Source organism: Thermobia domestica, chromosome 16 (genome assembly GCF_964235325.1).
Source record: "Thermobia domestica chromosome 16, izTheDome1.hap1.1, whole genome shotgun sequence".
Classification (NCBI taxonomy): Eukaryota; Metazoa; Arthropoda; class Insecta; order Zygentoma; family Lepismatidae; genus Thermobia; species Thermobia domestica.
The window spans coordinates 101,250,366-101,277,528 of record NC_137469.1 but is presented as its reverse complement, the minus strand read 5'-3'; the positions used below and the strand labels follow the sequence as shown (position 1 = coordinate 101,277,528).

At 39.9% G+C, this 27,163-nt stretch overlaps 1 protein-coding gene across 6 annotated transcripts in view; it reads left to right on the top strand.

Annotated features, from left to right (window-relative positions):
- Window positions 1-27,163, top strand: part of LOC145673281 (glycogen debranching enzyme) — a 229,431-nt gene that overhangs the window by 92,354 nt on the left and 109,914 nt on the right. The gene's annotated exons all lie outside the window — the stretch shown is intronic.

Below are 27,163 nucleotides of genomic sequence, written 5' to 3'. Positions count from 1 at the left end.
ACTGTTAGGTGTCTTCTCTTTTACGAGTGAACACGTGCAGTTAATCACTCGAACGACATTTCAAGACATCGAACTAATGGGAAAATCAAACTTTATAATATAAACAGCGTGTGCTTCTTTGCGACACGTGATCTCGAGTTCGATTCCAAGTGTTGAACTTTAAATGTACTATTGCTCTTTAGATTTCAATCTTAAACAGTAACTCATGTTCATATAACCTGGGTGTTGAAAAGGGACACTAAAGTTCAACAAACAAGTAATGGAATAGGTAAATCAATTAATAATCAGCAACAACGGCAATAGGAAAAGATTACTTTTTTCAAGACCTATATTTAAATATATTCTGGCATTTGGCTGATTTAACAAGAAAAGTTAAGATGACCATAGGACTCGAACCCAGACGTCTGGATTGCGAATCATTAACGTCAGACTACTTGCCCGATTAAACTATAGTGAAAATAAATTTACTAAATGCAATTCAAAAATTAATACATTATATATACGTTTTTGCATATGATGATGATAATGTTTCAAAGCTTGATACGAATCCGTGTCTGATTCACATTTACACCAACAGAATACGAAACCGTAAGTGTTAACATAGGAGTATGCGTGGAATATATGGTTTTCAGAAAGTGGTATGTGTACTAGATTTTTTTTTCGAGGCGTGAAACGTACTCGTTCATCGACATTGTGACATGCGCTCAGAAATCATGCAGACAATGATTTCACTATAGTTGTTCGTTTGTTGGGAGAAGATACAACCGCAGTGGGTAAGAAAAGAATTCAATTGGGTGTGGACACCTTTATTGAAAAGAGAGACTGAAGGAAAGTTGCATACGTTGGCTGTTATTTGTTTGTTTGTTTGAACTTTAGCGTAGCCTCTGCTGGTGGATGATGAATTACTGTAAATGAAATAAAAACTTGAAGTATTACGTCCCACGGTTATGCCGGTTAGGCTGCTAAAGGAGACGGTCATGATGAGAGATGAATAAAATGGTGGAATGAAGAAAGTGGAAGGAAACGGGAGAACACCGAGAAAACCCACGAACACGATGTTTGTCCACCACAAAGACAACACGGCGCGACCAGGGATCGAACCATGGACCCCAAGCACCAAAAGTGAACGCTCTACCACTGAGCCACCGCGCCATGATGAATGATGAATTATGTCATTCTCGTAAGCCTCATGATGAATTACTGTCTTTAAAAAAACAGAAGTAAATGCGACGGGAACTAATGTGCTGACCACAAGACACAAATTATCTGATAACTTTTATGGACTAAAAATACGAGGGTCACTACGAAAGTTTTGAGATACGGATTGTTGTGGCACAGTATTTGAATTCCAACAATTGCGTTCGGTAGTGGTATCCAGGGCGAAGAAGCGAATCAAGTTTCAACTCGTCTCGCTTATCGGCGTGGCCGTATTGCCTTTACTTATTTGTTGATGTGAGCAGTATTCGGCTGTCTAGAATGGAGCTCGAAAGGGAACATTTTCGGGCAATGATACTTTACGATTTCAAAAGTGGTTTGAACGAGACACAAAGCCTTCACCGTTTGCGGGGGGCATTTGGGGACCTTGCTAGTTCCCATGCTACAATTTTTCGGTGGTTTGATGAATTCAGAAGAGGCCGGACATCGCTTAAAAATGGAGAGAGAGCTGGACCTCCTGTAACAGCTGTGTCAGATGAAAACATTGCCGCTGTGGAACAAATGATTCGAGAAAATCCTCGAACAACTTTCAAGGACATTGAATCTACAGTGAACATTGGATCGCCAGCAGTAACAAAAATTCTTCATGATCATCTTCGGCTCAGGAAGGTTTCATCTCGTTGAGTGCCTCACACTTTGAACAGCAGAAGCGCATGCGTGTAGAATGGTGTGAAGAAATGCTTGCAAGATTTGATGGAGGGTATTCTCGACGCGTCTCTGACATTGTTATTGGTGATGAGACTTGGATCTATCAATTTGACCCTGAAAATAAACGCCAGTCTACAGTTTGGATCTTTCCACACGAAAATCCACCCACGAAAGTGAAGCGACCGCGAAGTGGGGAGAAGAAGATGGTCGCACCTTTCTTCTCCAAATCTGGCCATGTTGCAACTGTTCCACTTGAAGAACAAAGGACTGTTACTGCTCAGTGGTACACCACTGTTGGTCTAACAAAAATGTTCCAGAAGCTTCGGGAACGACGTCCAAGAACTGGATTGCGTGGGATCCTTCTTCATCATGACAACGCGACCGCACGCACGGCCAACATCACAATTCACTTTTTAGAATCTACGGAGGTCAAACTTATGACTCATCCACCGTATAGACCTGACCTGGCCCCGTGTGATTTTTTTCTGTTCCCCAGGATCAAAGATTGCATGCGTGGGAAGAGATTTTGCAGCCCTGAAGAAGCTGTAGTGGCTTACGAGAATGAACTTTCAACACTTGAAGACTGGCAACACTGCTTCCAAAAGTGGTTTTCGAGGATGCAAAAGTGTGTACAGTGTAATGGTGAATACTTTGAGAAAATGTAAGTGTTACATTGATTTTAAGTATGTAAATTATTTCACATCTCAAAACTTCCGTAGTGACCCTAGTATATGGTTCCATGTCAGAAGGGCAGACAAAAGGGCAAACACAGAAAGGCCAGAGTCAAAACGGCCCGCGGCAAAAGGAACCAGCTACAAAAAAGTCAGACCAAATAGGCCCCGCGTCAAAAGTGCCCAGGTGAAAAAGGGGCCCCGCTACAAAAGGGCTCGAGTCAGCCCTGCATCAAAAAGGACCGAATTAAAAGGTCTCCGCAAAAGGGAGCTCGAGTCAAAAGGGGTCGAATCAAAAGGGCCGGGTCAAAAGGGTCACAAGACAAAAGGGTCCTAATAAAAATGGACCTGACTCAAACAAGCCCGGGTCAAAGGGAGGCCACGCTACAAAAGGGCCCGAGTCAAAACGATCCCGTGTCAAAATAGCCCGGGTGAAAAGTCCGGAACAAAAGGGCCCGAATCAAAACGCCCCTCAATAAAGGACTCGGATTAAAAGCGTCCCACAACAAAAGAACCCGAGTCAAAAGGTCCTGTCAAACGGGCCCGTGTCAAAAATGGGCGTCGCTACAAAAGGAGCCGAGTCAAACGGCCCCGCATCAAAGGGTCCCGGTTCAAAAGGTCTCCGCAAAAAAGGGCCCGAGTCAACACATTTCATCAAAAGGACCTGAGCTAAAAGGGTCCCACGACAAAAGGGCTCGAGTCGCAAATCCAAACGGGCCCGGGCCAAAGTGGCTCCGCTTCAAAAGGACCCGAGTCAAACGATCCCGTGTCCAAAGTGCCCGAGTCAAAAGGTCTCCGCAACAAAAGGGCCCAAGACAAGAAGAGGCCGAATCAAAGCGTTCCTCATCAAAAGACTGGGTCAAAATAATCCCGCGACAAATAGGCCCTGCGTCAAATGGGCCTTGGTCAAAATTGCCCCGCTACAAAGGACCCGAGTCAAAAACAGCCCCACGTCAAAAGGGTCGGGGTCAAAAGGTTTCCACAACAAAAGGGCAGAAGTCAAAAGTGGCCCCGTTAAAAAGGGCACGATTCAAAACTGACCCAAGACAAAAAACTCGGGTCAAACGTCTCAGCAACAAAAGGGCAGGAGTCAAAAGGGCTCGGGTCAAACATGTCACAACAGAAGGGCAGGAGTCAAAAGGGCCCGAATCAAATCGACCCTCATCAAAAGAGCCGAGTCAAAAGGGACCTATCTCAAAAAAGCCCGGGTCAAAAGGGGTCCCGAGGTCCTGGCTTAAAAGATCTTGGCAACAAAAGGGTCTGAGTCAAAAGGGCCCGAATCAAAACGTCCTTCATAAAAAGGGGTCGGGTTAAAATGGTCCTACGACAAAAGGACCCGATTAAGACGCCCTGCGTCAAACAGGCCCGTGTCAAAAAGAGGCCCGCTACAAAAGGGCAAGAGTCAAACGGACCCGTGTCAAAAAGGCCTGGACCAAAAATCTACGCAACAAAAGAGGCCGAATCAAAACGCCCCTCATCAAAAGGGCCTGGGTCAAAAGAGTACCACAAGAGTCCGAGTAAAAAGAGCCCTGCGTCAAACGGACCCGGGTCAAAAGTCCCGCCACAAAATATCCAAGTCAAAACAACCCCACGTCGAAAGGGACCGAGCCATAAGGGCGCTGCGTCAAAATAGCCTGGGTCAGAAGGGTTCTGCGATAAAATGGCCCGAGTCAATAGGGAACTACGTCAAACCCTGGTCAAAGAGGCACTGCTACAATAGGGCACGGGTTAAAACGGCCAGGCGTCAACTGGGCCTGAGTGAAAAGGGCTTCGCGTCAAAATTGCACAAGTCAGAGAGGTCCCGCGTCAAAAGGACCCGGTAAATAAGGTTTCACGGTTAAAAAGCTTTAGATCAAAGCAAAATTGAAGTGTTTGTGCAAAAGAAGAAAATATATCTGTGATTATTAGTAACAAATAGGAAATTTGAATGCTGATATTAGTTTTGTTTGCTTGTTGATTAGTTTGCAACAATTGCTTTCGCTTAAGTCGTTCTCCATGAAAGTTTGCTTGCACTCCCATCATAGGCGGACCGGGTGTATTAGGGCCTAGGCCGCGGTTACCATAAAGGGCCCTCAGACTATAACACCAATTTCTAAAATATCGTACAATCAGTGGCACAACCAGCTAGGAGCTCGGGGGCTCATGCCTCCACGAAACAAACCTGGTCTATCTTATACAGCCTCGCTGCAGACAAATTTTGGTGAAATTTCAAAATAGATCAATGCATAAATGAATATTGAATTAATTCAAAGCACTGTCGAAAGAGAAATACACAGAGAAAACCCCTACATTAATTTCTTAGAGTAATAAATGTTAGTAAAGAGTGCGTCATTTTATGCAAAAATAAAGATGTACAACATCATAATTATAGTGCAAATTTTAAAACTTGTAACCGTTAATAATATAGAATTTGTGAATTGGAATTTTCATTTTAAGTTTTTATTAGCATGTTAATAACTAATTTGTTTGTAATGAGGAGAATTCAAACTTTCAATTTTGTCCATATCAAATGGTGCAGCAGGTCGTTTGCGGACTACTGTATTGGATATTTTTGGCCCCTCCCGAAATAAAATCCTGGTTGCGCCACTGCGTACAATGAACATATACGATGAGCCATCGCGTTATGTAGTTTTAAATTCGTTGTTACATGGTAGTTTTTGCAAGCTATGAATTTTTATTGGTCATTGGAAATTTGATGTCATAGCAAGCACAGGATTTCCAAAAACAAACTTTCAAGAGAATTTTATAATTATTATTGTATTGCCACACGTGGTGTCTAAAAAGTCCCCTGACTTAGTATAACTTATTATCAGAGTTAAAACAAAATGTAAGAGGAGAAACCGTCTTCAAATAAAGTTTTTAATAGACAGTAACTTCATTCATTTATGTTGTGGATCCAGGTAAATGGTAACGTTGCATTTTCACATAACATTATGCGCATATAGAGCGTACAGCCCAAACGGCTTGTCCGATTTGAAAAATTATTTCACCTTAGATTGATAACATTATATTTGAAGACGGTTTCTCCTCCTACATTTTGTTGTAGCTCTGATAATAAGAGATTTACCGTATGTCATGGGACTTTTGAGACACTGTATAGTAGCTGAGACACTAAACAAATAATAGCCAAAAGCTTTTTACTATGGAAAGAACAGAACAGCTTACTGAAAATTGTAACAAACAACTAATAATAACTTTTGACTCTGGAATGAACACGACGTTTTACTGAAAATGAAAAACAATGCTGAACCACTAAACAACTAATAATTTTAAAACGTTAAGATTCTTTTCAGTTCAGATTATGAATGGCAGAGTTCCTGGATAACTTCGTTCACAGACACTAAAATTAACATCTCTCTTTCCATTTTCATTAGTAAAAATGTGTCAAAATGTCTTCACACACATTAGCTCTGAGATTTGTTTACTCTAACTCTGAGAAGCACCTTTCACATGTCACTTGTGTGCATGGTAGAGACAACGCATGTTTGTATGCAATGTATAAATTGTTAAAATAAATAGACTGACAGAAATTGGTACAAAATTTTCCCTTCACATGACAAACAATTTTTACACAAGGCGTTTGCAGCATCATTATCACTCTTGCCGTGAATCCCGTCCAAAATGTTCCATTTCTCATAGCATGCTCAGATGCATAATCATCATCATCTACGGATTCAGGGGCATCATTTTCTTCAGGATCATCAAAAACCTACAACGTTTTGTGACAGAACGCAGGACAAAGAACTGCAGGAGCTCTTTGTATATTTCCTCCTGTTTTGTATTTAAGTTTTTTCGCAAGAACTCTGAAAGCTCCTGCAGACACACCATTCTTCTCGATTTCCGAAAAGTGCTTGGGATCCAGCATTTGGAGTTCATTTCACTGCTGAAATCTATCAGTGACACATGTAACAGCTGTATTCAGAATTTTCGTTGAAGTTTTTATTCTGAATAAATCATTTTCACTTACCTTTAAGCTTTGTTCAACTGCCGCAAGCTCTCCTGACTTTTTCTTCTTCTTTAAGATTCTTCTGGGCGGAAAGTCTTTTTCCATTGCTATCTCTACACCAGGTTGCACAAGCTGCTGTTTTTTTCACACAAAATATTTTTGTATTTTCGTAAAGCTTAAACAGACATCTTTATCCTCTATTTTCTTCTGATGCTGCTGCTGCAAGTTGTGTACAAGTCTCCAGGTTGTACGATAGTCCAATCTGTGAGACTACAGGTATTTTGAAACAGGGTCCGTTTCTGTAAACAAGTCCTGAAACACAGAGCACATCACTAGAGTGTTAAATTCTGTCAATTTATTCAGAAAATTTTAGCTTGAAATGTTAATTTCGCATTAAAACTCCGGTCCTACACATATCATTGAGGAACAATAAAAATGAGAGAAATCCTGATGATGATAGACAGTGGTCTCGTCTTGGCCTCATGTTTCGTAGCGAAACTCGTTAGTGTCGACCAACGCATTCAGTGCCTTGTTTTTGCTCCACAATCGTGTTGCATCAACTTGTTGAACTTTTCGTAGTTTGTCATGTCCCTCGTGGCTTGCATCTATCATTTTCTTCCAAACTTTCTTTTGTAGTATTCAGACAGAAAACGGCACTGGTTTCAACCGCACCAAATAAGTTTGCAGCTTCAGGGATCTACTCAGTCAAATTTGTCATAACCAAATTAAGAGCATGAGCCATGCATTGGGTGTAAATGATTTTAGGATTATCCTTCTCCAGTAGGGATGGCCAGATCCGGATATCCGGATCCACTTGGGTCCGGATATCCGGACACTGGATCCGGATCCGAAAATCCGGATCTTGGATCCGGATCCGAAAAAACGGATCTTGGATCCGGATCCGAAATTTCGGATCTTAGATCCGGATCCGGAAAAACGGATCTTGGATCCCGATCCGAAATTTCGGATCTTAGATCCGGATCCGAAAAACCGGATCTTGGATCCAGATCCGAAATTTCGGATCTTGGATCCGGATCCGAAAAACGGATCTTGGGTCCGGATCCGAAATTTCGGATCTTGGATCCGGATCCGAAATTTCGGATCTTGGATCCGGATCCGAAATTTCGGATCTTAGATCCGGATCCGAAAAACCGGATCTTGGATCCGGATCCGAAAATCCGGATCTTGGATCCGGATCCGAAAAACCGGATCTTGGATCCGGATCCGAAATTTCGGATCTTGGATCCGGATTCGAAACTCCGTGTCAGAAAATTCGGGTGTTCCGAATCAGCAAAATTTTCGAAATTATTGACAAAGTGATTTTCATTCCTATGCTTAAAATAAGATTTTAAGACACTTTTGGTATCTGATCGTGTGACAGCCTTGCGTTCCCTTCATTCTGTTGATATTTGGTTTTCGTGCACAATTACTCCAAATTTGATTGAGTAAAACTGTCGAGTTAGGTGAGAGCAATCTCATTGTCAGATAAGATTCTAGTGGAAATACTTGACCGAAAAGGTAGTAAATCTTTTTTAAAGCTGTCGTCCTGGTGGAAATTTGTCCTTTGTTTTCTGTAACACTAGTCAAATGCTGGGATGAAACCTTAGTCTCAAGCCCAAGCTTCTTCATTAGATTCTGGCTGCTTACTTTTCTAATTCTGAGTTATTGTGGTCACTGAATGAGGCCATTTCCTAGTCGTGATGGGCTAGGCCATTGCTAATAGAACAGCCCATAAAATATAGATCAAATCAAATTAAGGAGCAACTTCCTTTTCTTGCTCTTGATGAGCATTTTTTTCTTTCTTTAAAAATACGTTTCTCTGTGACCGTACCACTCCAGTTAGAATTAAGAATTGTAGTAGAGATGAAGTTCTAAATGGCAATTAATGTATCAAAATCAATGTATTAATGTACTGTATGTGTATACAAAATACCATATGGAGCCTCGAGCAGTAACACGTATCTTTGTAATTAGTAATCCACTACTATTAACTCTGCATAGGTTGTATAAGGAGCTATATCATTCATGTAAACACATAGGCGGATGCAGGGGGAGGGCGAAAAGTCGTTTGCCCTTACCCAGCGCCACCATTAACAGTGTACTTTAGTAGTAATTTGTGGCAATTTCAGATCATCTAAGTAATTTTTCACTGCTAGCATCCCCAACCGCCCCCTCCAAGAGTCCGTTCTGGATTCGCCCCTGCGCAAACATAATTTTATACAACTCATTCAAGAGTACATTTTGGTAGCTTTTTAAAATTTTTATCTTAAAGGATTGTCATTTCTCGTTGCTACTTATGCAATTTTGTCCACAGGCATACATGCCATTTCCAGTCATTACGCAAATACATTTATATACTTAATAGACCTCGGCTAGTTGGGGGCTTCGCCACTAGACCCCCGTTACTAGGGCCTCGCACCACAAAAGCCTCTAATCATAATCAATTTAAAAAGAAATGTCTGGGGATTTGCCCTTAGACCCTCTGATATCTCATTTGATCGGCCTATGACCTCGTACCTCGTAAACCTACAACCATACCGAATCTCAGTTCAAATATCAAATTGTATGTAATAACATTCTGGTATCCCGAGACATACCGAATTTCAGTGCGAGTACATGGGGGCTTTCCCCCCAGCCCACACATTTGCTCGGTCTACGGCCTCGCACATCATACGCCTGCAAACATAACGAATTTTTAAGGGGCCGCGGTGGCTCAGTGGTAGAGCGTTCACCTCCGGTGCTTGGGGTCCCTGTTTCGATCCCAGCTTGCACCGTGTGGACTTTGTGGTGGACAATCACCGTGCTCGTGGGTTTTCTCGGGGTTTTCCCGTTTCCTCCTACTTTCTTCATTTCATTTATTTCTCATAATCACCGTCTCCTTTAGCCTAACCGGCATAAACGTGGGATGTAAAACACAAGCATTTCATTTCACAAGATAACGAATTTTTGTTCAAATAACAAGTTTCATTTCTCTAACATTCCAGGATTCCGAGATATAAAAGTCTTTTCTCCCCGCCCCTTTACTTCCCCTCTAAGACATACATAAAAAAAAACGCTTAAGTACATACCTAATTATTTCAAATGTAAAGTCCAAATACCAAATTCTATGCTCCTAACCTTCAGAGGTTCCCAAATATCGACATGTTATTATAATAATTACAATCCCCACCCTCTTTCCTTTCCATCTCTTTTCTTTTCCTTTTTACTAAAACGTCAAAAAACACTGAAACACATGTCAAATTATTTTCAATGAGAAGTGCAAATACCAAATTTTAAGTCTCTAACCTTAAAGGATATAACATATTAATACAATAATTGTAATCCCCACTTAATTTTTTTCTCGCCCCTTTTCTTCCTTTCTGGGTCACACATAAAAAAAAAAACGTTGAAATACGTATCTAATTATTTTAAGTGAGAAGTCCAAATACCAAATTCCATGTTTCTAACCCTTTAAGTTTCCGAGATATAGGCATATTATTATACTAATTGCAATAATTGCAATTACCACCCGTTCTTTTACTTTCTACATCTTCCCTGCCCCTTCTAATTTAAATATCAAAAAGCACTTTAACAAGTATCAAATTATTTTCAATGAGAAACCCAAATACCAAATTTGAAGTATCTAACGTCAAGAATCATCAATATTTTCCACCCCATTTCCCCCCTTCCTCGTCGAATTTCCCAAAGTCCTTCCTTAGTGGTATCCTACGTCACAAACCCTATAAACTGTCCAAATTTCAAGTTTGTAGCTTAAGCGATTTGGTCTGTACGGTGATCTGTCACTCACTCACTCAGGACTTTGCCCTTTTTATATAGAGATATTTAAGATTTTATGGGAAAGTCATGGATTTTGTCCTAAGGCCGCCAGTGTCTTAGAAATGTAATAGCTTTGCTATAAACTTTAAGCAATCAACTGACTGATCTGCGTCTATATGTATTATGTAAAATACCGCTTATGATATTTATTTTGCTCGTAATAAAAAAAAAATAGAAATGATGACGAAAATTCAAAGACATCCATGATTTTAGCGTAATGCTGCAGGAGTTCAGATCATTGAATTAATCATAAGAGCCGATTGTATAAGATAGACTACATTAAATTCCAATGTGGCACAAAGAAAATATGCAGCATTACTATGCAGTTTTTCAACGTTATAACTCATTCTGAAAATATTATCATAGGTCTCACAAACAATCGAATTTTAATCCTAACTCGATTAATATATAACAAAAGGCAGATCTATACAACTACTGACTTCAGATGAAAGTGGCATACTTGTAGTAAGTTTAAAGATATACTAAAGACTAAATGATGGGGTGTGCGGAACAATGGTCTAACCCGAAAAATGTGAAAATGAGATTTTAATGTAATCTTTTGTCATTTAAATTGAATTGTCTTCCCACTGAGTTAGATAAAATTCACCTAGTCAATTTTATACATATGGATATTTTAGTTCTGGGTCTCAATCTAAGGCCTAAAATATTCAAAACAGGAGTATGAATCTGAACTTCGAAATTTCGGGTGTGGATCCAGGAACCGGATATCCGGATCCGGATCCAATATTCAAAACTTCGGATCCGGATCCAAGATACAAAACTTCGGATCCGGATCCAAGATCCGAAACTTCGGATTCGGATCCAAGATCCGAAATTTCGGATCCGGATCCAGGAACCGGATATCCGGATCCGGATCCAATATTCAAAACTTCGTATCCAAATCCAAGATACAAAACTTCGGATCCGGGTCCAAGATCCGAAATTCCGGATCCGGATCCAAGATCCGAAATTCCGGATCCGGATCCAAGATCCGAAATTCCGGATCCGGATCCAAGATCCGAAACTTCGGATCCGGATCCAAGATCCGAAATTCCGGATCCGGATCCAAGATCCGAAACTTCGGATCCGGATCCAAGATCCAAAATTTCGGATCCGGATCCAAGATCCGGATCTTATAGGATCCGGATCCGGATCTTGTAGGATCCGGATATCCGAGATCCGGATCCGTCTGGCCATCCCTATTCTCCAGTAATGCTTTACCTCCTTTATAGCATCCACTCAAGTTAGCAGCTCCATTAAAAGAGCAACTTACAATATCAGACATCAAAACATTGTTGGCACAAAGTACTCTTTTGTTTTCATTTTAAGTTACTTGTCTTATAGTGTCACTCTTTATGACAACTGCTAACAGCCGCTCAAATACTTGACCGCTTATAATGCAGAGAATTACTATAGTAAGCTGATTCAGCACTGAAACATCTTAAATAGAATCAACCATTATGCTGAAAATGCCCGCTTTCTTGGCGTCTTCCATTGTTTTCTCCTGCAATTTTGTAAACGTTTTTGATAGAAAATAAATTTTTAAAAATGCGCTTTTTTTCATTTTTGAGTTATCAAATATAGACCTACAAGATGTATTAACATCCGTAAAGGACCAACCAGCCTGTGGTTAAATATGGACCCAGCTACAAACCAGACCCCAGTCTTCAACGATGAAAGGGCCCCAACTGCCCAATATAATGAAAAAAAGTTCCAGGTTCCAACAGCTCAACATGATGAAGAAAGTGCCTAGGAGCCCAACTGCTCAATGAAATGAAAGAAGGTCCCCAACTGCCCAATATAAATAATAAAGGACTCAAGGCCACAACTGCTCAATGTAATGAAAGAAGGCCCCAACTGTCCAATATATTGAAAGAAGGGTCCAAGGCCCCAGTTACAAACTAAATCTGTTTCTGATAATAAAAGACCATAGTGAAAGATGGACCTAGCCACAAATCCAGTAACAAAAGGACCCTATTGAAAAAGATAACTTACTGATTGATGAAAAGATGGAAGAGGAGTGTGTGTTGACAGCATAATAACAGTGATCTACCGAATTATTTAGCTTTCTTCTGTTTTAGCTTTTCTTTCTTTCTTGTTTCATAATTTTTTCCTGAGAGGGCCTAGGCCGCACGCGGCCTAACGGCTCTGGCCAGTCTGCCCCTGACTCCCGTCATTCTGAGTTTGTATTCTCGTGACATAGCCCAATCAAACTTTATCTATTGCTGATTTCCCCTTACTTGTAAAATTCCATTTCTACCCCTGGATCAAAGTATAGTATGAAAAGTATTCTGTGGAAAAGATTAGTTTAATTTTACTGTGAGAATACATGTATCGATCTGTATACAGGATTAGTGAAAAGTATTGGGACAGAACAATAATAACGACATGCGCGGACAGAGGAAAAATAAATGTTACAAATGGTATTATTGCAAAACCTGCATTGATTTGGAGTGTGGTCACCATGGAAGGCATCTTGAATTCCGTCATATTGCATATCACACAATATTGTTTTATTCTGCTTGTAGACGATCCAAGAAAGCTTGAACAAGAGTCTTGTTCAAGACCATTCAAGACTATTTGATGAAAAAGACGTCAGCACTGACGTCATTTTTGTCTTGAATTCAATAGTTTCGTTCAAGAGATTTCGTTTCGGTCCTGTTCTAAACAATCCAATTCAAGAACATTCGATAGCCAATCAGCGCTCGAATTGAGTGCAAGAAAATACAAAAACAACTATGATGGCGTTGTGAGACAGCGCCAGTTCTTGAATAAATATCTTTTTATTACTTTCTTCCATAACTATCTGATGTTCAAAGTGTGCTTATAATAATAAACAAAAGCTAATATCTGGACTGGAAGATATTGTTAGTATTTTTGTTCACCGTAATAATGAACCAAACCAAAACTCAAATAGGAAAGCCATGGGGCAAATCGGTTGAACATTATTCCGATTTCCCCCATGGCTTTCCTATTTGAGCTTTGGTTTGGTTCATTTATGTTCAACCGTTTTCATATTAGTGCTACTGGACGTTTATCTGATATAGTTAACATATTTTCGCGGCCATTTTGAATACGGTGACCTATATGAAAAACCGTTTGCCACATCGCTTTTTAGTTTTTAAAGATCTATCGAATGAAGTGTCACTTGCCCCAGGTTTCCATTTAAAATTTTTAAGTTGGCCTCGGGCCTACTTGAAGAGCGGCCCTGGGGGCACCCCGATATCATTCGATTTGCCCCTGGTATTTCCTATTTGAGTTTTTGTTCAGTTCATTTATGTTCAACCGTTCTTGAGATATTTCCGTGGAAAGATTAAAATGAGCCACAATGTATGTTTATATATATATATATATATAGTAAAACCTGTCAACTTGGTCACCTGTCTATCTTGGAAGTTAGCCACATTGAAACAATGCTTACCCTATGATGATAATGATAAATTTACCGGCATATCTTGACCACACAAAGTACCATTTTGTTATTTTTCTTAACTCTTTCGTATTCCCATATGCGAGGCAGATGTTCCGTATTTGTAAGTGGAGACAAAGAAGCATAGATTCCTACGATTTGTTCTTGAAGGTCAAAGGCCAGAACACTACCCTGATAAAGGGTTGGGGAAGGAAGACATGAATAAGAAAAATCACGTACAGGAATTCCGGAAACTATTGCACGTATTTGTTTACCCTATCTGTTTTGGTAAAATCATTAGCTATAGCCTATCAGCTCCTTTCATCAGTGGGGAGCTTTAGTAATTCCGGAAAATTCTCAAGGCTAAAGCTAACCATCTCAATTGTCAACTATTGGCACATGACTTCTTGTCAAAAGGTAGTGGTTTTGAAATATGAATTCCCTTAACATTTCTCAAAACATCTTTTGCTCCGAGGGAAACTCTTGTAGCTCATTAACAAAAAGTAGTTAAATGATTAATCTATATACATTATTTGAAAGTAGTTGTCGTGCCATTGCTTATTAACAACCAAGTAATACTAGAAATCCTATTCTAAAAATTCACGAATCACACTTATTTTCTGTAAGTTGGCCACTTTTCAATGGAACCAATGTTGGCCAGCATAGACAGGTTTCACTATATATATATATATATATATATATATATATATATATATATATATATATATATATATATATATATAATATTGCAAGGGACCCCTTCAGGGCCACTTGCTAGTTTCTTATATATTTCTATTATTATAATTATTATTATTCATAAATTTTAAGGTAACTATATATATATACATAAACATGAATATATTCTTGTATATTTGTAATTACAATATAGGTATAAGATAAACCTGCGCTGGTTTCAAAGGTAAAAGGTTATGTGATACATGAAATGAAATGAAATCTTTGAGTTTTACGTCCCACGGTTATGCCGGTTAGGCTATATATATATATATATAATATATTATTTCATGTAAGATATCTTGTATTTACTACGTGTAATCCATATATTAATCTAGCATATTCCTTTTGCAGCAAAATATCTTCCTCTTTTATAGATAACGAATGTTAGTTGGAAAGATTGTCCGTTGCCAGAAACGTTTAGGATACAAACAGAGGGGAGTGGGGACCTTATTTTACTTTCGTTTTCTTTTATTCCGCCTATGCCATCTATATGGGTCAATAGGTAGTTTTGCTAGAAAACGGTTGGATATCTTTCCGAAACTCTCATATATATATAGAAGGCATTCCCTTGAGGCGGGGAACCATTGAGTGCATCGAATAGCGGGAAAGGCAGTTTTGTCCTTCTCTGGTTCCATTTCAGGGGATGGGAGTTCCTTGGTTAGAACAGTCTAAATGATGACTGTCGTTAGAGTATTTTCTTAATAAGCCGAAAAGTTCATGTATAGTATAGCGAGTGGGCAAGTGAGTCCACGGGGTAGCTTAGAGCTTTATTTGTTTTACTACTCGATCTAAGAAAATAAATAATTATAATTTTATTTTGGACAATGTTTAGCTCGCGATTTCTCTTTAAGCATTTTATTTAGGATATTTAGTGTTTGTAGTTTACTTTAGAGTTTGCCTGGGCTCCTAGATTGGGTCCAGTGGATAGGCTTATTGATTTTGAATTGGAGGGCTCCGGGTTCGAGTCCGGCCGACGTCTGGCTATTTAAGGCCAGGCCGATAGATTGATTTTTTAAAAAAAACACATTTGGTTCCGCTCTAAAATGCTAGGGGACTGGAACGGGGTGAAACTTAACCTATACCTATAGATCTGAGTGCTGATCTAGAAAGGCTCTTATTGGGATCTATTCATATATCCTCACTGAACCTAATCCTAGTAAATTTTGTTAGATAGAATCCTTCTTGAGGAAGGTCTGGTTCCAGACTTTTCCTCGCTTAGGTTTAGGCCAGGTGCTGGATAAGTGGTGAAGGCACCTTTAGAACAGTAAATTGGTTCACTTCTTCAGCTTGTAAGAGAACGCTTCCTGAGTGAACCCTGATGATTTAGAGTATTAGTTTATGTAATCTTGTATTAATGACTGAAGTAGGAATCTTAGATCCATTATAGTAAGAACTAATCCACTATTCTTTAGGGATTAGGATAAAGATATACTAAAGTCCCTCTCTGTCTCCGGGAGGGCAAATAGAGACAGATAAATATTTTATCTGGAGATCGTAAACTATTTTCTCAACTATCGTTCGTACTTTATTGAAATAAAGATATCTAAAAGAGGAAATTTGATGAGTTTTCATTATATTTGAGTCTGTATGCTAGTTGTAGTAAGAACTCTCCTAGATTCTTGCAAACAGGGTGAATAAATTGGTTGATTTAGAATTGGTCGACTTAAAAGGTTGTACGAGGGTATTTAAAGGATTAAGAGATATTTAACTCATCTTTCTCTCTGCCACCCTTGAGTAAGTTAAAGGAAGTAAGGGAGAGAGGAGAATCTTGAACTGATCTGGCCGTAAACAACCTTTGGTGAATTATTTGTAATTAGTGTTCTATCAATCCTCCAGGGGAATATTCTTTTTGAAAGATAGCTGTTAACTGTGGGTAAGGCAATAACTTTAGATTCAGGGAATCTGGTAATAGCACTCGCACACAGACAGGTATGTCCGTAACCTTTATAGTTGAGGGCTCGTAGTGGGAGCCTTTGCAATACAGTGGACACGTACACAGCTTCTTACAAACTGGAGGGGCTCGAAGGCAGCACCTTGCAATATATATAGTATTTGTAAGGTATATGTTTACTCTCTTCTTTTACGTATAAAATTTTATAATTAGTGAAATTTGGTGAATAGTATTTTTTTCCGAAGTATAGATTTCTGAATGGTACCTCATTTGCAAGAAATGAGGGCATTACTTCTCCATACTCTCCTTAGGGATGGTCATTTCTAAATACCTTAGAAATGAACTGTAAAGTAAACAATAAAAGATAGAAGTAAAAAACCAAACACCTTACAATACCTAACTTAATACCTAATACCTTACCTAATTAATACCTTACAGTCTTGTAAATGAGCTCCATATCTTATTCATTTCGGCGAAAATATTAATAGCTCTTTCTTTGAATTCAAATATCCTTCAAAGCCTCCATACCAAGTTCTTTATTGTAAGTGTCCGTAATTCAGAAAGTTTGTCATGCTGTTCGTTAAGTAAGTGACACTTTTCAGGGCATTCATTGAATGTTTACAAAAAACTGGAGTTGATGGAATGCTCAATACCATATTTAGCAGCTTCGTTGTTTCTTGATATATGCTTTGGGGTTCATTACTGAGAATATATTACAAGTATTTGGGAAGAAAAATGCGTTTGTTCTATCGGAACATATGTAGATAAGTTCATTCTTAAGCTTATCTGAGCAAAAAGTATTAGGAAAGGTGGATATCAAGTCATTCAGTTTGCCGTATGGAATAATTTGTTGATGCATACTAAATATTCTATAATTTAGTAGTTCTACTATGACCAGATTTTTGTATTTTTCAACTCTTTCATCTGCACAATTACTGAGCGAAGAATATAATATAAATAAAGTAGAGTTTGTTTGTGTGTTTATCTATCTATCTTTGTGTCTGTGTGCGCCAGCGGACAAGACGAGTGGACTGACTTACCAAAATTTGGTCACGGGTACCTTGATCCAGGCCCCAGACCAAGATAAAAAGGTTTCTCTTTTTCAAAATTCGAACCAGGGGGGCATTTACCGGGACATGTAAAAATACAAAATCGTTACGAAAATACAAAAATATTTTGTGTGAAAAAACAGTAGCTTGTGCAATCTGGTGTAGAGATAGCAATAGAAAAAACTTTCCGCCCAGAAGAATCTTAAAGAAAAAGAAAATGTCAGGAGAGTTTGCTTTAACTCTGATAACTCATTTTGTTTTAACTCTGATAATAGGTTATACTAAGTCAGGGGACTTTTTAGACACCACATGTGGCAATACAATAATAATTATAAAATTCTCTTGAAAGTTTGTTTTTGGAAATCCTGTGCTTGCTATGACATCAAATTTCCAATGACCAATAAAAATTCATAGCTTGCAAAAACTACCATGTAACAACGAATTTAAAACTACATAACGCGATGGCTCATCGTATATGTTCATTGTACGCAGTGGCGCAACCAGGATTTTATTTCGGGAGGGGCCAAAAATATCCAATACAGTAGTCCGCAAACGACCTGCTGCACCATTTGATATGGACAAAATTGAAAGTTTGAATTCTCCTCATTACAAACAAATTAGTTATTAACATGCTAATAAAAACTTAAAATGAAAATTCCAATTCACAAATTCTATATTATTAACGGTTACAAGTTTTAAAATTTGCACTATAATTATGATGTTGTACATCTTTATTTTTGCATAAAATGACGCACTCTTTACTAACATTTATTACTCTAAGAAATTAATGTAGGGGTTTTCTCTGTGTATTTCTCTTTCGACAGTGCTTTGAATTAATTCAATATTCATTTATGCATTGATCTATTTTGAAATTTCACCAAAATTTGTCTGCAGCGAGGCTGTATAAGATAGACCAGGTTTGTTTCGTGGAGGCATGAGCCCCCGAGCTCCTAGCTGGTTGTGCCACTAATTGTACGTTATTTTAGAAATTGGTGTTATAGTCTGAGGGCCCTTTATGGTAACCGTGGCCTAGGCCCTAATACACCCGGTCCACCTATGACGGGAGTGCAAGCAAAATTTCATGGAGAACGACTTAAGCGAAAACGATTGTTGCAAACCAATCAAGAAGCAAACAAAACTAATGTCTGCATTCAAATTTCCTATTTGTTACTAATAATCACATATATTTTCTTCTTTTGCACGAACACTTCAATTTACTAAGAGGACGTGAACCCCTTGTGCTTGCCTGATCTCCAATCTTGCTTTGATCTAAAACTTCTTACCCGTGAAACCTTATTTACCGGGTCCTTTTGACGCGGGATCTTTCTGACTTGTGCAATTTTGACGCGAAGCGCTTTTCACTCAGGCCCAGCTGACGCCTGGCCGTTTTAACCCGTGCCCTACTGTAGCAGTGCCTCTTTGACCAGGGCCCGTTTGACGTAGTTCCCTATTGACTCGGGCCATTTTATCGCAAAACCCTTTTGACCCAGGCTATTTTGACGCAGCACCCTTATGGCTCGGGCCCTTTTCTCGCGGAGACCTATTACCTTGGGCTCTTTCGACGTGGGGTTGTTTTGACTTGGACATTTTGTGGCGGGACTTTTGACCCGGGTCCGTTTGACGCAGGGCTCTTTTTACTCGGACTCTTGTCGTGGTACTCTTTTCACCCAGCCCCTTTTGATGAGGGGCGTTTTGATTCGGCCCCTTTTAACATGGGCCTTTTTGTTGCGTAGACTTTTGGCCGAGGCCCTTTTGACACGGGGCCGTTTGACTTAGGCCTTTTGTAGTGAAGCCCCATTTTATCCGGGCCCGTTTTACTCAGAGTCCTTGCGATTCGGGACCTTTTGTCGTGGGAATCTTTTGACCCGTCTCTTTTGATGAGGGGCGTTTTGATTCGAGCCTTTGACTCCTGCCCTTTTGTTGCGAAGACATTTAACCCGGCCCATTTGACGCAGGTCCGTTTGACTCTTGCCCTTTTGTAACGAGGCCACTTTTTGACACGACCTTTTTGACGCAGGACCTTTTACTCGGGTCCTTTTGTCGTGGAACCATTTTAACCCGACCACTTTTTATGAAAGGTGTTCTGATTCGGGTCCTTTTGACTCAGACCCCTTCGTTGCCAAGATCTTTTGACGCGGAGTCGTTTTGACTCGGGCTCTTTTTTAGCGGGAACCGTTTTGACCCTGGCTCGTTCGAGGTAGGTCCGTTTTGACTCGGGCTCTTTTGTCGTTAGATCCTTTTGACTCGGCTCTTTTGATAAGGGTCGTTTTCACTCGGGCCTTTTGACTCCTGCCCTTTTGTTGCTAAGACGTTGACCCGAGCCCTTTTGTCGCGGATCCGTTTTGAATCGTGACCTTCTTAGGGGGGCCACTTTTGACTTCTGCCCTTTTGTTGCGGAAACCTTTTGACCCGGACCCTTTTGACGTGGGGCCGTTTTGACTCGGGTCCTTTGTAGCGGGGCAATTTTGACCAAGGCCCGTTTGACGCAGGGCCTATTTGTCGCGGGATTATTTTGACCCAGGCTTTTGATGAGGAGCGCTTTGATTCGGCCTCTTTTTGTCTTGGACCCTTTTGTTGCGGAGACCTTTTGACACGGGACCGTTTGACTTGAGCCCTTTTGTGCGGGGCATCTTTTGACCCGGGCCTGTTTTCTTGCGACTCGAGCCCTTTTGTCGTGGGACTCTTTTGCTCGGGTTCTTCTGATGAAATGTATTATGACTCGGGCCCTTTTGTATGGAGACACTTTGAACCGTGCCCTTTTGATGCGGGACCGTTTGACGGCCCCTTTTGTAGCGACGCCCATTTTTGACACGGGCCCGTTTGACACAGGACCTTTTGACTCTAGTCCTTTTGTTGTGGGACGATTTTAACCCGAGCCCTTTTTATGAGGGGCGTTTTGATTCGGGCCCTTTTGTTGCGGACTTTTTCACCCGTGTGCTTTTGACGCTGGGCTGTTTTGACTCGGGTCCTTTTGTAGTGGCCCCCTTTGACCCGGGGTTGTTTGAGTCAGATCCATTTTTATTAGGACCCTTTTGTCTTGTGACCCTTTTGACCCGGCCCTTTTGATATGTGTCGTTTTGATTCGACCCATTTTGACTCGGGCTCTTTTGCGGAGACCTTTTAATTCCCTCCCTTTTGATGCAGGGCTGACTCGAGCCCTTTTGTTGCGGGCCCCCTTTTCACCCGGGCACTTTTGACGCGGGGCCTATTTGGTCTGACTTTTTTGTAGCAGGTTCCTTTTGTCGCGGGCCGTTTTGACTCTGGCCTTTCTGTGTTTGCCCTTTTGTCTGCCCTTCTGACATGGAACCATATACTAGGGTCACTACGGAAGTTTTGAGATGTGAAATAATTTACATACTTAAAATCAATGTAACACTTACATTTTCTCAAAGTATTCACCATTACACTGTACACACTTTTGCATCCTCGAAAACCACTTTTGGAAGCAGTGTTGCCAGTCTTCAAGTGTTGAAAGTTCATTCTCGTAAGCCACTACAGCTTCTTCAGGGCTGCAAAATCTCTTCCCACGCATGCAATCTTTGATCCTGGGGAACAGAAAAAAATCACACGGGGCCAGGTCAGGTCTATACGGTGGATGAGTCATAAGTTTGACCTCCGTAGATTCTAAAAAGTGAATTGTGATGTTGGCCGTACGTGCGGACGCGTTGTCATGATGAAGAAGGATCCCACGCAATCCAAATTCTTGGACGTCGTTCCCGAAGCTTCTGGAACATTTTTGTTAGGCCAACAGTGGTGTACCACTGAGCAGTAACAGTCCTTTGTTCTTCAAGTGGAACAGTTGCAACATGGCCAGATTTGGAGAAGAAAGTTGCGACCATCATCTTCTCCCCACTTCGCGGTCGCTTCACTTTCGTGGGTGGATTTTCGTGTGGAAAGATCCAAACTGTAGACTGGCGTTTATTTTCAGGGTCAAATTGATAGATCCAAGTCTCATCACCAATAACAATGTCAGAGACGCGTCGAGAATACCCTCCATCAAATCTTGCAAGCATTTCTTCACACCATTCTACACGCATGCGCTTCTGCTGTTCAAAGTGTGAGGCACCCAACGAGATGAAACCTTCCTGAGCCGAAGATGATCATGAAGACTTTTTGTTACTGCTGGCGATCCAATGTTCACTGTAGATTCAATGTCCTTGAAAGTTGTTCGAGGATTTTCTCGAATCATTTGTTCCACAGCGGCAATGTTTTCATCTGACACAGCTGTTGCCGGACGTCCAGCTCTCTCTTCATCTTTAAGCAATGTCCGGCCTCTTCTGAATTCACCAAACCACCGAAATATTGTAGCACGAGAAGGAGCAAGGTCCCCAAATGCCCCCTGCAAACGGTCAAGGCTTTGTGTCTCGTTCAAACCCTTTTGAAATCGTAAAGGATCATTTCCCGAAAATGTTCCCTTTCGAGCTCCATTCTAGACAGCCGAATACTGCTCACATCAACAAACAACTAAAGGCGATACGGCCACGCCGATAAGCGAGGCGAGTTGAAACTTGATTCGCTTCTTCGCCCTGGATACCACTACTGAACGCAATTATTGGAATTCAAATACTGTGCCACAACAATGCGTATCTCAAAACTTTCGTAGTGACTCTCGTATATAAGGCAGCAGCTGAAATACCTGGGGCAGGGGGCCTGGGGGTGTATGAGTAAATCAATGATCGATCGATTCAGGGCACAGTAAAATTAATTACGCCATTGTTCATGTCTCTTTCTTTCTATTCTCTCGACATCATGTCTGGATATGAATGTTCTGACTAATGGGCTACAGCGGCGAAAGATGGATTCTAAGTGCAGGGGGATTCTTGCTCCACTTGAAACATTTATTCTTTCCATAGAAATAGTTTGCATCACGAGTGGGTACACAATCTTCTTCCTCGCTGACATCAGTTTCATCTGAGGATGATATGTCACCAGGCTCCACTACACCATCTGAGATTTCCGAGGACGAAGATAACTCATTTTCACTGCTATCGGTGACAGTTGAGTCCTCCAGTAGACTCTGTATTTCTTCGTCTGTTACAGGCTTACTTCTAGCCATTGCACCTTAACTTCTACAAATGTTACAAAAGTTTAGTGCAAAAAATGGGAGAAAGTTTCCTAGAGAATATTCACCTGAATGGAAGAAAAACACTAACGTTTACGCTCTGGTGGGGTCTCACACACCCGAGACTGCTTCCAACTGATACACTGTTTGGAATGAATTCATAGTAATGGTGCGAACAGAGTCATCTACAGACCACTAGAGAATACCAAAAACGCCAGCGCCATCTGTTGCCTAGATATAGAGGTGTGTGTAGAAAAAAATGTCCTGGGGTCTGTCAAACCCCACTAGATCAGTTAAGAGTTAATCCAAAAAAGCCTCTTGGAAACAGTTTTATTTGTAAAAGAATGAATACATAATGATCGCTTTTGGATGTTGCAATGGTCTGTCCAAGCAGCTTGATAAAAATTCAACATGCGATAATGTTCGAAAGCGTTGACTCAGCTTGATGATTAAGGTATCTTTTTGCTCAGTAGGAAAAGCTACGTTCGTTAGTCGATGTTAATTTTCTATACAGCTGTGGGGAGTTTTCAGTGAAAAATGGATATAGCTCTTTTACCCAATGTTTCCGATCCCAATCAGTGCTGTCATATGAACCCCCCTTGCGCCGCCACTGTTTCTCATCGATTTCTACATGAATCGAATCTCCAGGTCCAATAATGCACTATTTCCTTTGACTCGACCTTTCTCCGACAATTCGTTGTCTAGTTATAGTCATTTTTGTTCTATTTTGGTACATTAGGGGTGTAGCCACGAGGGAAAAGGGTAACCTGCCTTTCCAAACTATTTCCAGTCCCAAAATGGGGTTCGTCTGGTATATGTTTAATAAACTTGGATATTATGATAAAAAGGCCTTGTGTCCATCTTAAACACAAACTAAATACAACTTTCTTACAAGGCTGTGTATAATCTTTATTATAACTTAACTAGAAATGTCAGTTTCGGAATTATATCACTTCCTTCTTCAGACTACTACTCCAACTGTAATCATAAATAACGTTACATCATTTGTTATCTCTACCAATCAGGAATCACTTTTCATTAAAATTCAATATATATGTCAATTGTTGTGACAATTTTAAATTCTTAACATACATAATACATTGTTAACAAATCTTTATATTTCTTTTAACATATATTAACTAAAATAAATACTAATTAACTACCTAAATATTGAAATTTTCTACCTGAATATTGAATACTAATTAACTACCTGAATATTAAAAAAACACAAATAAATTTAACCTATATTGTCCTTATATTCTACCTTTCTTCTTTCTTCTTTTCAAAATGTCCTCCCACTCTTCATTAATATTCAAACCACTATTCCATTTCATAGCTTTATCGTAAACTTCTTTTATCCTCTTCGCTTCTTTCCACTTTCTAACCAGTTGTCTCCCTTCATATTCCAATATTTTCGCTCCTTCCCAGTTTACTTCGTGGCCTGTTTCATCGACGTGCTTGTAAATGGCATTAGTGTCTCTCTTCAATCTTACATAATCTTTGTTGTTTTAAACGTTCTTGCATTCTCTTCTTGGTTTCCCCTACATACACCTTATCACACATCCCACACGGTACTTCCTATATCACTCCTTTTTAACATAATTCCGCTGAGCTCCTCCGTGGCTAAGCGGTTAGCGTACGCGCCTTTGGCGCGGGAGACCCGGGTTCGATTCCCGGCGGGAGCTTATGTGGTTCGGATTCCACGTTAATCAATAGGTCCACGTCTCATATAGCCTCGCTGCTGAACGGGACGATAAACTCAAAATCAACTCAACTCAACATAATTCCGCTGATGTTCTCATCTTCTTTTTCTTTATGATATCTATTATCTTCATTCCTCCTTTCCTGTACGTCTTAATACTTTCTCTCTTAAGAATTCTTATCTTCTCTGATATCACCCTGCACTTTCAATACTATGCCATCTTTTCTTCTTGTCCTCTTCTTTTTCTTTCTCACTTTTCTTCCTTCTCTTCCTGCTCTTTTTCTTGTCCTTTTCACTGTAACCATTCTCTTTCAGCTGTTCCCATAGTCTTTCTATATCTTCCTCCTTTTGATCTTCCTTCATATTTATCATTCTGATCCTCTCTTCCATAATCCTAATGAAATTGAGTTTTGTTCCTTCATCAACATCACTTCTTTTATTGCAGTAAAATCCTGTTGCACATTCTTTTTGGAACCACGATGTTATAAAATTTCCTTCCTTTGTTCTCATTACTTTGATATCTAAGAAATTTATTACACCTTCTTTTTCTATTTCCTCCTCTAACATGATACCTTTTCTTTCATCATTCAATTCTCCAATAATTTTTTTTCTAATTGCCTTCTAGTTCATTTCCCTACCCCAAAACAATCATCCACATACCTACAAAACAATAGTAATTTATCACCACCTTTTCCTATCACTGTTTTCTCCCATTCATTCATTACCAGATGTGCTATTACTGGGCTTATACATGATCCAATGCTCAATCCATCTTTCATTTTCACTATCCTATCACTTATCTTGCAGAAACTATTGTCCAACACAAACCTTAAAGCTTTTTTCATTTTCTCCTTATCCCAGTTTTCAATTTTTCTGTCCTTCATCACGGTGTCCAATACTCTTAGAACTTCTTCTCTCTTGATGCTGGGGAACATACTTTTTACGTCCACACTAAACATAACAGTCCTTTCTTTTCTGGTTCCTAAACCTTTTGTCAATTCTTTCACTTCTACTGAATTAACTACCTTCTTGCTATCCTGAATTCCTCTGAGAGCTCCTGCAATCTTTTTAATCTTTTTCTCCAATACTTCCATGAAATTACTTCTACAGTCTGAAACAGGTCTCAGTTTTACTTCCTTCTTATGAATTTTAGGAAAACTTTTCATCTTCGGTATCCTTCCTTCCTTTATCAAGAAACTTTGAGAATCCTTTCTTCTTACCCTCTTCTATTACCTGTCTTCTTATCTTCTTCTTTCCCTGCTTCTGCTACTTCCTCATATGTACTGTCATTCAGCTGCTTAAGCTTCTGTTCATACCACCCTTTCTCCATAACCACTATTGCATCCCCTTTATCCGCTTGTTCCACCACTGTATCTTTCCTGTTCTTAATTCTCTTTAAACCTTGTAATTCATTTTCATGTGGATTCCATTTTTTTCTTTCTTTCTTTCTTTCTTTCTTTTTTCTTTTTTTTTGAAACATTTTCCACTAATTTCAATATTTTTCTTCTTACTTCTTTCACCTTCTCTTTATTCGGGTCAAAAAACCAAAAATACTGGAATTCGAGTGACAATTATTTGACCACGCCACACCCACTTGGACGAGCGCCATCAGACCGGTCATAGCTCTTTATAGGCTGTAAGGTAAATGTTTAGTTTAGTACTTTCTTCTTCCTTTTAGCTAATTTCGTAAGTACCCTAATTTCATGAGTCCCTGGTTCTATTCTTGGTGAAGTAAGTTTGTGGTGGACCACATAATGTCCGCAGGTTTTCTCGGGGTACTCCAGTCTCTTCCCGCATTATTATTCCACTATTTCTTTCATCAGCATTCACATGCCTTAATCATTCATCTTCCTTAACCCAAAGGGCATAATCGTAAGATGTTTAACTGCAAGACATAATTAATTTCATTTTTACATTCGCGGTGGTTTGGATTGTATCTTAAACTATAGATCTTCGTCTCATATAGCCTTGGTGGTGAAAAGGAACATTTAGCTTCTACAACAACCAAGTTCTCTGAATCTATCTATCTATCTGAATTTTTTTAAAAGCGTTGTTGGAGGCGCAGCGAATCAGTGATTGAACGCTTATCTTTGGTGTGAGAGGTATCTGGTTTAATCGTAGACTTTGCCTTATGCAGAGTCGTTTTGACGTTTGATTAGCGTCATACTAAAGGCCTGATTACTGCTGCAAACATATGTTTGTCGAGGTCTTTAGTATGGCACTAATCACGCATAAGGATAATTCTGCATAAGGCCCTGTAAGTTTACGTAAACAATCAGGGCGGGACTGGCTACAAATTGGCCTCGGCGGTTTACATATTGTGTTGGCCCCGAATTCTCCCTTTATTAAATTTTCATTTGGTCCCTGTCTGGGTGGCGATCGCCGCTTAGCCAACTGTGCCAGTCCGGGCCTGGAAACATCATATCCGTGGGTGTTTCCGGGGTTCTTCCTTTTCATCCCATATTCCCATTCTATCAGTTCCTTCATTATAATTTACTTTCATTAATCATCATTCTCCTTTAGCCTAAAGGGCATAACCGTGGGACGTTATATTCATTTATTGTAAAAGCTTCGATGTAATTTAATTCTCCGAACAATATAGAGTTTTTCACAGATTTTTCAACTTATACAAGACCGACAGTAAACAAGGAAGAAGATCCTATAAACATAGGTCCAACGCGGTGGCGTTTTCAAGCAGCAGCCGTGCAACGTTTTGCTGACCTCCGTCTTCTAAGTGCAATATCTGCCGAACAAAGAGATATTGACGTCGGGTCAAAAGAATGTAAAGAAAATCATACCTCACTAAAATGATGGTGCAAACAGAAAGGAGCAAAGCGAACTGCACAAGGGGACTCCCCAAAGCGAGAAGGGGATTCACCAAATGAGATGCAGTAGGGGACGTGAAAATTAATAATACGTACAAACATAAAATAACCTGGTTATGTGTAACGTACGTACTGAATGATCGATTGGAACGTGTAAATGGGGATTTTCGAATTACAAGTACCCAAAAAATAAA